Here is a 12,569-nt window from a genome sequence, read left to right on the forward strand (position 1 = left end):
GGGTTTCGAATTCGGGTCAGAGATTCAAGCAGTGATTTCGATCGATTCTGAGCATCAATTGATATCATGTAAGTAATCAAAATGAAGCTCTTGATCTGTTCTTTAGGTATACAGCATGAATTTCATGTTTTAATTCGTGGATTTTCAATTTTAATTTTTAGGGTTTATGTCCGAATTAGGGCTTTTTGATTCTAGGGTTATTTGAATGATTTGATGGTTGGTATAGCCTTAGATGTTGATTTACAATTGATTTGCATGGTTAATTTCATCAAACGATTCTTGGTTAGCATGAATCGGTCTCTAGGGTTTATGCTTATTTTCAATTGATCATTTTTGGATTTTGAAGAACCTGAGATATGTTTGAGTATAGGGGTTAGATTATACATGAAATTATCTTTATTTTGACATATTAAACTTGTGATTTCATGCAAAGCTGAGCCAAATCGAAGTTTGGCTGGAAAACAAAGTGATTTGATCAGAGAAATGATTTCAGGGATGATTCTGGTTGTTTAATGACTGAGTGTTGTGGTGATGAGAAATGAAAACCCTGCAAAAACGAAGTCAAACTTTGCTCGTTTGGCCGATTTTAGAGTCGCCGGACTCCGGGAACGTCGCCGGATTCTGGAAAAGTTCCGGCGAGTTCTTGGAGACCCGACCCGTGTTCCTGACCCATTAACCCAGATCAAGAAACGATTTTCAACCCAGTTTTGATCCATTCTGACCCAATATCCATTTCCAAAACTGTTTGTGACTTTTTATTTTATTTTTATTTTTATAAATTCAATTTTTAGTTTTATTTATTTAAATAAATTGATTAAGTAATTTAATTAATTAATTGATTTATTTTATAAATAAATCTGAAATATTTACCAAAATTTGAATTTATTTATTTATTATTTATTTAAATTGATTAATTATTTTGATAATTAATCAGTTTATTTTGAATATTTTATTTTGAATTTATTGTAATTCCAAAAATTATGGAAAAATTATTTTTAATTTTGATTTTTCCTAAATAACTATTTAAAAATATATTAGAGGTTCAATAATAATTTTTTAATAATAATTAATGTACTATTATATATTGATTAATAATTGAACCATTTATCCGATTTAATCGAAACGAAAGCCCTTAGACTCGAAAAAATGATCTATTTTCAAGTAAAATAGTTTTAAATCTTAATTTATTCTGGAAAAGATTCGGATTTCGATACTTATTTATTTATAGGCCATAATACTTATAAATATGAGTCTAATAATTCCAAAATTTAGGAAACGAGCCAGATATTGTTCGATAATGCGAATACTGATTCGATTTCGATTCTAAAAATCTTTTAAAGCCTAGAGTGACTATCTGATTTATGTGCTATGTGATTTATGTCGTCAATCAAGTCTTAATTGCTAGATAAATATTGTATGAGTCGGTTATAGACGTACGGGTAGACAATAAGAGCTACGTGGATCCGGATAGATATACAAATGAGGTATAAGTCAACTAAATGAGTATTTTTCTTTGATATATATGAATCCAGCAAGGCAGGTCAAGCTAGTGTTAGGAAATTGGGATATACCTGAGGTATAACGCGTATCAGGAAAATTTTACCCCTATTCTAAATTCAGAATAGTTAATTACTTTATCTTAAACCAATTCTTGACTCCATGAATATTGATGATTTCTATTCCTATACACTGATACACAATCATAGTTCTTTTGATCACACTTTTACTATGATTTCTGGTTATTCTTAATGCGGTGAATCCTCTATTCATACTCCAATAGATTGCACATTATCTATATCCAGATATATTTTAATGTTGGGTTACATCAAAGCATACCGATTGTTCCGGATGCTCATCTATGGACTGGATGGTGATGATAAAGACCAAGACTAAACTGGATCTTATGGGTCGGGAGTTGACCGGAACCCTATTTTGGGCCATAGAGCCTAGGTACCCGAATGGATCTATAGGGGTAGGTATAGATCTGCATTGTATCCTGCTGAATGTTGATCTTTTGTCTGGTCTAATTTATTGATAATCGCTGATAGCGGCCTTCATTATCCTTTGCAGAGATATATAGTTACACATACAATCAGATTACCGGTTCATTTAATTTTCTTTTAATACTGTATATATATTGTGGACTTGCTGAGCAATTATGGTTCACCACTTTTTGTCGTTATTCTCTTTATTTTTCAGTTAAGACGAAGAATGAAACTCATTCGTACCTGAGTGGTAAAGAAGCGAGTCAAGAAGCGGGACCCCCTGGCACCAAGGGTGTTAATACCGATAAAAGAAGAGAGCTTTGAACTTCCAAAATAGGTGTAGTATAGATAGATGTAGTGTATAATTGAATAAAATGAATTTAGTTTAAAAACATGTTTAGATAGATGGTTTGTAATAAAGAGAGTTTTATGAGATTTTGAATTTGGGTTTGTAATAAATGTAGTGGTTTGTTCTTGTCTTCATACTTAACCTCAAAGATCCTGGATATTATTTTGAAGGGGTTAGATATACGTTTGTATAATTATTTAACATATTTATATTATGTCAGTGATTGGCAAGTAACCCCCAGATCTAAACCTTGGATTTGGAGGGCATTACACCGGCGTTAACTTGGTTAGTCTTTTTTTGTGTTCAAGGTGGGGTTTCTTGAACTATTTAGAAGAAAAACTTGGGGGTTTTCTTTGATTTGTATCCCCCTAACTCCAGCGTCTTATGAATATGAGATGTCAAGATTGACTAGGTTAGTCTTTTTGATTTATTTAGGTGTTTTTAGGATAAGGAAAGATGGATGGATAAGGACGGGGTGTCCTTGATTTGACTGGACTCTGAAAAGTTATGACGGATTATCCAGGGTGTCAGGAATGTTTTGGAATTTAAAGGATTATATATATATAAAGGACGTTATATGACCAAAAAATATTAATATAAATAGTAGGGAGAGTAATATAGTAAGACTAAGACATGGTATGCATATTATATATAACTAAGTCATGGAAAAACATAAGAATTAACACAAAATATAAAAAAATGATATGAACAAGAATTGGATTTGAAATTACTTGGAAACGCTTTTGATTATATAACAGAAAGCAATCTGCTAGTCTTTGTGTACAATTTGAGAAAACTTGAGAAAAAACTTCAGAAATATGAACTGCTATCACTGGTATAAGATGTGTATATTATCTGCTCTCTAATTTTAAGTATGTCTATTACTCTCTTCTTCTCTTTATTTATAGGAGGATGAAGAGCCTAAATTCCTGAAACTGCATCATTCTTTTCTTGTAGTGGAGTTCTGCTTTCCTGAGTGGACTACTTTACTTGAGTGGGAGGTCCTCTTTTTCTCAGTGGATGGGCTGCTTTCCTGAGTGGGAGGCTGCTTTCTTCACAGTATTTTGAGTAGGATTTCTCTTCCACCGAAAGTTGCTTTATTTGTAGAATAATGCTGAGTTGGTCTCAGTGGGAATCTTCTTTTGTGTCTTCTTTGCCTTCTTTTGAATAATGTTGAGTTAGTCTCGATGGGAATCTTTTTTTGTGTCTTCTTTGTCTTCTTTTGTGTCTTCTTCTTTTTTCACAGGTTTTTGAGGTAGAAATACAGATATAATGAAAACTAGATACAAAATTTAAATGATGTACAATTTTCTCTCTCTTTTTTAAGTATTTTTTACCGTTTTACCCCTCATAATTTGTAGTAAAAAAGTATCTATACAAACTTATTACAATAATAAAATAAAGAAAAACTAAATAATATGAAATGATGTAAATTTGCATGAAATTTATGGGGGTATTTTAGACATTTTTCTCTTTTTTATTTTTTAATCAAACAGTGGAAACTACAGGGGAAAATATCCCGTGACAGTCATCTTTGTTGTCATCTCCTAAATGAACTGGACTGCTTTCATCATCGGAATCATAAATTGAATTTGCGAGTTAAAATAAGGATTCTTTGTATTGGCTTCTGGTTTTTGCTTGGGCTAATAATGCTTGGGCATTTTATTTTTGGGCAAAGAAAGTGGTAACTTCTTTGTTAGTAATAAAATTTTGAATTGATAACCATTTATGAATGATCTATTTGGAAATCTTTTGGTCTTCTTTAAAATTGCTCCACCATTTGACTTTAAAGGACTGAACAAGACAGGACTGTATTTGGGTTAAATGGATTTTAAACTCCCAAGAACAGATTCATGGAAGAAAGAAATTTAAACACAACATTAAAAGAGGAGGAAAACATCTTTCATATTCTGTGGGTTTGAAGTGTGTTTTGAACAGTTTTAGACATTCAGATGCATTTGGAGTAAGAATTTCTTCAATTGCTCCGAAGAAATCCCACCATTGAAGGAACCAAATAGGTAGTTCCTGGACTTGGATTTTGGTGTTGAAATAAAACAACCAGGAATGACTATTCTTCTAATTTTGGATAGAGAATGAATTGTGCCACGCTTGTTAGTAATCCCGATAGGAATATGAGGAGCAGTGGTTGAATTGTCTTTTGAAATTTGAAGGAAAAAATTTTAGACGGTGGAGTTCTTAGCCTCATTGACTTGGGTGGTTGACCTTTTGTATTTTACATGTTGTGTATGTAGGCGTTGAATGTTCTCTATCCTGAGCGTTGTAAAAATGTTTGAACGTGACCGATTCAGTAGACAAGAGAATGTCTTGATAATAGTCAATATTTTTTTATAGATCCCAGGGTTTGAACATCCATCCTTTGGGGAAAACATTTGAAATTGCTAAGGAGGCATCGTCATTGTTAAATCCTCTTTCGGCTGATATGATTTTTTGATGGTTTCTTTTGGTATAGTAATCGGAATTTGATTTTGAAAAGTTTGATTGAGCACCTCTTGGTTTTACATTTTTGGGATATCAATTTCTAATTTTGACATAGGTCTTTGAGGAACTAAGAGGGTTGGGTTTTGAAAATTGACTGATTATGTAGTTTGAAAAGGAGTATTTGTAGTTTGGCTGGAAGAAGTGTTTTGTTGGGTAACTTTAGTTGATTTTTATGAAGAGCTCTGGGAGGCTGTTGAGGGATTTTGGATGTTGAGCCCATGGGCTTTGATGGTTTGAAGGGCTAGAAATAAGTTATTGTCTTCTTCATCTGCAATTACCTTATCGATCCAGGATGTGATTGGTTTTCCTGATGAAGTACTCGCTTTGCTTTGTTGAGTGTCCGGGAATTGTCCGGGAAAGGCTGGGGTTTCTCCCCCACCTCTGCCTTTTCGAGGCATGAGACTATCTATTTTGTAGAAACTCACGGGTCAGGAAATCAGGGACACAGTTCATATCTCCCTTAATATTTTCAATATCGAAATTAAAAATGCTTAATAATGCTTTCCATCTGTCAAAAATTTATTTTGATGCAATATTTTGGACATCTTTTTGTAAAAACCTCTTTTGCAGATTTACAATCGACTCTAAGGAGAAATTTTTGATTTAATAAATCACTCTGAAATTTTGTAATACATAAAACAATTGAAAGTATTTCCTTTTTTATAGTAGAGTAATTTCTTTGACTATTATTCCAATGTGCAAATATAAACTGGACTATTTGTTCTTTACCATTGACTACTTGTTTTAGTATACCACCGTATCCTAACTCAGAAGCATCTGTTTCAACTACTTTGGAAGCATTTGGATAAGCAAGGTGTAGAAAAGGGATTTCTAGAACCTGAGCTTTGATTTGTCGAATAATTTCGGTATGTTCAGATTACCAAGGGACGAGGATAGTTTTAAGGCGGTCATGTAAGGGCCTAGCTATCCTATTGATGTTAGGATAGAAGTCTAGGACATAGTTGAGACTTCCTAAAAATCTTTTGAGTTGGGTTTTTTTGTGATTTTATCGGGAAATTTTGTTGTAAAAGTTATGGCTCTTTCAATTGGTGTAATTGTTCCTTTTGAAATATAATGGCCAAGATATCTTACACGGGTTTGAAATAGGGAAATCTTGGATTTTGATATGACTAAACCATTTTTCTTAGATACATGGCAGAAAGTTTTAAGGTGTTTGAAATGTTGTTCAATAGATTCTGAAAAAACTAGAACATCATCAATATATACTATACAGAATGTAAAATAGTCATTGAATATGTCATTCATAATTCTTTGGAATTCTCTAGGGGCATTTTTGATTTCAAATGGAAGGACATTCCATTCATATAGTCTGAATGGGACCGTAAAAGCAGTTTTATATCTATCTTTTGGGTGGATTTGAATCTGCCATAATCCTGATTTTAAATCAAATTTGGAGAATATTACCGAAGATCTTAATTTTTGTAAAAGGTCTTTTTTATTAGGTATAGGGTATCATACCCATCTTAGGGCTTTATTTAGAGGCTTATAATTGATAACTAGTCTTGGTGTCCCTCTCTCAATTTCATCATTTTTGTTTACATAGAAAGCTACACAGGACCATGGGGATCTGGATTTTGATATGATTTCTTTGGATTTGAGATCGGTGATCTCTTTTCTGTAATCTTGCTCTAGGTCGGAATTCATTTGGATAGGTCTCGTTTTTGTTGGTATTTCCTTCTCATCAAAATCTTTTTCATAAGGTAAATCAATCTTATGTTGTTTTCTATGCCAAAATGCATTTGGTAGGTTAGAAAAGAGTTCCACTTCTATTTGTTTTAGTAATTTTAAGATTTTTTATTTAATAAAGCGGTCTTGTAACTGCTTCTCAATCTTGTGAGAGGAAAGGTCTTGTTTTATATGTGATATTTGTATCTGTTTGCCTTGAATTAAGGCATTTATCTCGTTATTATATATAGAATATGCCTTAATTGTATTGAGGTTCCTTGTTTTGGGTTTTTCAAGGAATAGGAAGGCAAGTTTGGTGTCATGGGTTTTGGAAGTAATACCTTTGTAGGTGACAATATAGGGGGTTATTAAATTGAAGAAAGGTGTATCAAATACGACAAGATGATGTATTCCTTTAACTAGGAGAAAAGATGTCTTAATTTGGAAAGTTTTATTAGTGATAGAGGCATCAACCTTACTAACTACATTGAGGTTTGAGTTATTAGCAGCAGTTAATTTTTCGTTGGTATGCTGATGAAATCTTTTGGTATTATTTCTTCTTTAATGTAATTCAAATCTGCTCCTGTCTCGAATAAGGAAATGGTATCTAAGATATAGTCATCTGAAAAGACAACTTTGACTTTTATGAGATATTTTCGGTAGGTAACTTTTCTTAATTCAAATAAATCTTCATCTTGTTCAGGACTATTGTTTAAAGTACTTAGTTATTTTTGTTCAATATTTTGCTCTTCTACTTCACGAACTAGAAGGAGATTTAATGCTTCAGAATCTATCTTTTGTTTTTCTTTAAGTATTTTTAATTCTTCTTTGATTTCCTTGGTTTCTTTGTGTAAGTCTTGTATTGTTGGAACATATTTCTGGTTGGGTTTTTGCTTTTTTAATATTATGGTCAAGTCATATGTAATTTTTGTTGATTGGAGAATAGAAGGCTTTTGTTCTGGTTTGGATTCAATTGGTCGTTGGAGTAATTTTTCTAAGAGCTCTTTTCTTATTTGGGGATCGGTTATCTTTTCTATAATTTCGAGAGAATGTTCATTATTTCTGGTTAGGACGTTGATTCGTCTGTCTTTCGAGGAGGAATTGTGAGAGGAAGAAGAACTTGTTGCAATCTCATCTATTTGAAGAGGTTCATCATTTCCAGACATTTCAGATGTCTTAGAGTCGGAAGATTCAAGGAGTAAAGCCGAGATTTTGTTGGATAGGCTTTCTTATATGTTTAACTCTTGTATTTTCCTATTAAGTCTGCATAATCTAGATATATGTCCATTTTTTCGCATTTGTAACAAGTTATATCTTTATTAGTTGGTTTAGTAAATTTATTTTTATTGAAAGGTTTTTTGTTGTAGGAAGGTTTATTGTTATTATTAAAGGAAGGTTTATTATAGAACGGTTCCGTTGATTTTCTGTAGAAATGTTTAGACTTTATGAAAGACCTTTTCTGATAAGGTCTTTGATATGGCTTGCATTCTCCATCACATTTTGTTTTTTGAATAGCTTTTGTTGGGATTATAGTCAAACTGTTGACAGAAAGTACCTAATTCCTGCTTTGTTCTTTTCATTTCCCATTTGAGATGTCTTTGGAGTTTTAAATCTTGACAAATCTTTAGGTCTTCTCATTGTGTCTGGCTTATGAGTTGGCCATATGTCAGGTTTTTGTATGATATCGGGCTTCCAAGTTCAATTATTAAAGAGGTTCTAAATCTTTCACCGAGTAAGGTTGGAAGTCCGGCTAAGAATTTTTCCTTCCAATTTGCATGGTTCGAGTCTTCTCTAAGCATGACTCTGGTAAGGAAAATAGTTTTATATCTTTGTAAATCACTAAGTTTTTTACATTTGAGATTATGTAAAAGCTCATCATTCTTATCTCTCAAGTGAGAAGGGTCACCGATGAAGTGTTGTGTTATGACTAGAATGAGTTGTGATACTGCTCCTTGGATGGGGTTTTCTTGTCCATCTAAAATGGGTTTTCCCTCTTCATCTACCCTAATGGAATTTAGGATTTCAAGATGATTTTCAAGAGTAAGGTGATAGTCCCACCAACCTTTTAATTGGCCAGAGAACCCTTCTATGAGTAATTCAGCTATAGCTTTGTCTGGAGTTCCTATTTGGGTTGTATAAGCATTGGCTGTCATGGTCATTTGTTGTAAATGATTTAGAATTTTATATTCAGACATTCCTTCTATATTCCATTCATAAACAGAGGATGCATTGAATTTAGACTGGTTAAAATTTCAGGTTTATTTTCAACTCCAATGTCTGGGGCTGTGAATTTTGGAATCATTTATCGGAGGTCATAAACTTGGGGAATTTCATTTATTAAAGCATTTGCATCTTAGTCATGATGTATGACATTCAGTTGTTTAGATGAAATACGGTCAGCAGCTATTTGGGTTGTGGAAGAGGAAGTTTTAAGTCTGCTAAGATGGTCTTTGATGGCATTAACGAATTCTGGTCTATTTGTTTGAATTTGTTATTGGATTTGCCTAGAAACTTGGTATGGTTTAAATATGGGTTCTTTGCAATTAGGTTAGTTACTAATACTTTTGGGGAAATCTATTATTTTTTGAATCATGTCTTCTATTTGATTTAGTTGACTTCCTATGCTATTTAGGTGGGTGTTTGTGTAATTAACAGCAAGGATTATATTCTTAGTATTTTTTAGTATGTCATCATCTGGTCTCTTGATGGGGTGTGCCTCGATTTTTTCACTATGAATTGTTAGTGTGACATTTCTAAAAGGTGGGTGGTGCGATTCTATAGTTCTGTTGTTTGTTTCCCACTGTTTCTGTTTTTGGTTCATGCTTTGAGTGATTGGGTTCAGGGAATTTGTGAATGAGAAGAATAAGTTTTGGTCAGAGGAGTAAATTTCCAACCAATCAAAGAATAACATTTGAATTTTGTTTTGGTTGAGAAATTCAGAATAAATTTCTTGAAGCTGTGTCTTTTGTTCTTTGAAGTTGGTAAAAAAGCAATTTCTTTTTTCAGTATTTTGGGGAGACTAGAACTCTTCTTGGAGAAAAGTTTTACTGATTTGAAATTATATTTAAATTACATTTAGCTCACTTGGTATTCCCATATTCTCAGTTATCGCAGAGAAGGTTGGGGATGTTGTGATGAAGAGGAAATGGTGTTTTGGTTTGGTGGTAATTGACTTTGTTTATAAAAAGGGTGAGGTATATTGGAAGAATAATCCACACCACCCATAGATGTACTGGGTAAATCTGATGTAGAGTATCTTGGTCTTGAGGAAATGTTAATGATAGAAGGGATTTAAGAAATCCTTCCTAAATTTAAAGTTCTTGAGGAAGCATTAGAATATCGAGAACTAATAAAAGGGGTTCGGGATGATCGACCAAATGCAAAAGTGACTCTTCCACTGTTATCTTGGTGAACTTGGTGTATTTATTTGGTTCTAATATTTCTGGTAATCTAGGGTGAGCTACCCCTTCTAAAACCCATTCATTGGGAAGGGAAATGTCATGCCATTTTATGGATTGAGGAATAAATGTGTTAGACCTTGAAACGTCGGTTTGAAGAAAGATGGTTTATCCTTTGACGAAAGCATTTTTATTCCCATCATCACCAATGGACATTATTTCTTTGTAATGAATTCGAAAGATTAAAGCAACCAGAATTGATCCTTCTAACATTTTATAGTTGTGAGTTTTAACTTGGAGTGTCATGCTATGGATAACATTTCTGTCTTTAAGAGAAATAGATAAATTTGGATAGTAACTAAAAGAGATGGGTCAGTTATATAGATTTAATTCTATGGAACATAACAGAGAGTCATTGAACTCAAGGAATCTAGCATCTCATAAAATGGCTAATATTGAGGTGTCTAATCTTTCTTTGGTTAAGGGTTTAATTCCTACTTGGACTAAACCTATATGGATGTAATTGTATACTTTTACTAGTTTTTCTAGGGAACTTTTGGTGAGAAGGTGTATTGTTTCAAACGATTTTGATAGGTGTATGTCCCTTTCTTCGATTTTAATGGAAGAACTTGAACAATACATTTTGTATCATAAACTTGGCTTTTTGGGATTTTTGGAATCTCCCAACACTCTATTGCTTTTTGGAGGTTTTCGATGTTGGTTTCCTCACTATATGTAATATTTCTTGAGTCTGACGTACTAGTGGAAGAGTTTGAAAGAGATGTAGTTCTGCAGAATATAGAATCAATGATCTAGGTTCAAAAAAGATGTAGGCTAAGCTTTTGCTTACAGTCCTAGAGAAAATGGGTTTACTGCCTCATATGGACTTACAACCGATAAACTAGGTAAAAGGACTCGGCACGGGCATAGCTACCAAAGTTAAGAACTAAAAACACAGAAATATTAGGAAACAATATTATAACTCCCTTATGGCTCTATAGGCAACAATATTAAAAGATATATATATATTGCATGTATTACTCTTCCACTTCCCCTCCCTTTTTTCCTAAAAGAACGTGCAAAGATATCAATTACAGGGGTGTAATTATTAATATGATAGCATAGGGGATTAACTGCAGCGGTTTCGCCACTTACGAGGCCAATTATTTTCTGCCACATGGAAGAGCTGTCTAGAAATATTTACAAAAACATTCATCTCTTCAGTTTCTTTCTACCCCTTTATAAATACCTAGATCTTCCTCTCTTTTTTTTAAGCCAACACAAACCCGACAACAAAAAATATACATATTCTCTGTTTGGATTTGTGCACAAAAAGTTGTTTTTGCTTCAAAAATCTCTGAGAAAATCTTGGAGATACAGAGAATATGTATATTTTTTGTTGTCGAGTTTGTGTTGGCGTAAAAGAAAAAATAAGAGGAAGATCTAGGTATTTATAAAGGGGTACAAAGAAACTGAAGAGATGAATGGTTTTGTAAATATTTCTAGACAGCTCTTCCATATGGTAAAAAATAATTGGCCTCGTAAGTGGCGAAATCGTTCCTCGTAACTGAATTCTAGAATATGTATAGTTACCAGCTCCTCTTCGTCTACCTATGAATCCATAGAATTATGTCCTTGTGCTAAGAGACCGGTCCAAGTTTTACCCGAGACCTTAGTTTAGGCCCCGGGGGCATATTAGCAAATGAGGATGTGTCCTGGGAGGATGTTGATCATTATTTTGTATAATGTAGAAGATATTCCCGTCCTTTAGGATTTTACTACCGAGATTTTTCCGCGACATATGGGGGTCCGGCGGGATTTGATGGTTGGTACCTATATGATGAAGCGGCTTTTGGTAGGATGTATTTTAACTGCCCCAGGGACACGATATGAGTGTGACCTCATTCACAAAGATATTGGGGAGAGATATACTGATGTCGATGTGGACAGTGCGCTTAGGCATGCGCTTAACCTCAAGGAGGTGTTTGAGTGGAGGTGGCCGGAGCCACATGAGCGTGTATACCATAGGCCTGTCGGGGGCTATGTTTAAATCCCTTTAGAGCACCTCCGGGGGATGTGACTAGGTTTACACTAGTTTACTAAAGCCTTACATTGGGATGTATATGGGATCCCCTTCACCCAGTTGGCCTCGAACTCTGTTAAATGGATCAGCTGGTTTTTAGCCTGTTGTCATGCTAAGGAATACCTCCCGAACTTCAAGCTTTCCACCACATTTTTTAAATTAAAAAATCTATAAGTAAACCCTTGTATGAGTTTTTGTTCCGGATTGAGGATTTTGGTTTCCCTTCTGACAAGATGTTCCTCCCGGTTAGCATGCCGAATTCTCTTAGGGTGGCAAAGGGAATTTATTTTTGTCCGGGGTGGGGACTTGGAGTTTATGCCACAGTATAAGTGTGAGTTGAAAAAAAATAAATTTCATGTTCAGAAGCTCGAACAAGGGGCTCTCAGGATGGTCTATTCCTTCTGTGGGGCACACGGAGGGTAGTGGACCCGGGACACTTTTAATGATAATGTTGAGATGCATGTTGCTGGCTGTAAGTTGCAATTTTTCGTTATCTAAATTTTTCACTGCTTATTATTTTCTTGATGTCCGGGGTTAATATTTTTCTTGTGTTTTACTTTTAGGTATTC

This window comes from Apium graveolens, chromosome 9 (assembly GCF_009905375.1).
Source record: "Apium graveolens cultivar Ventura chromosome 9, ASM990537v1, whole genome shotgun sequence".
In the NCBI taxonomy this organism is placed as follows: Eukaryota; Viridiplantae; Streptophyta; class Magnoliopsida; order Apiales; family Apiaceae; genus Apium; species Apium graveolens.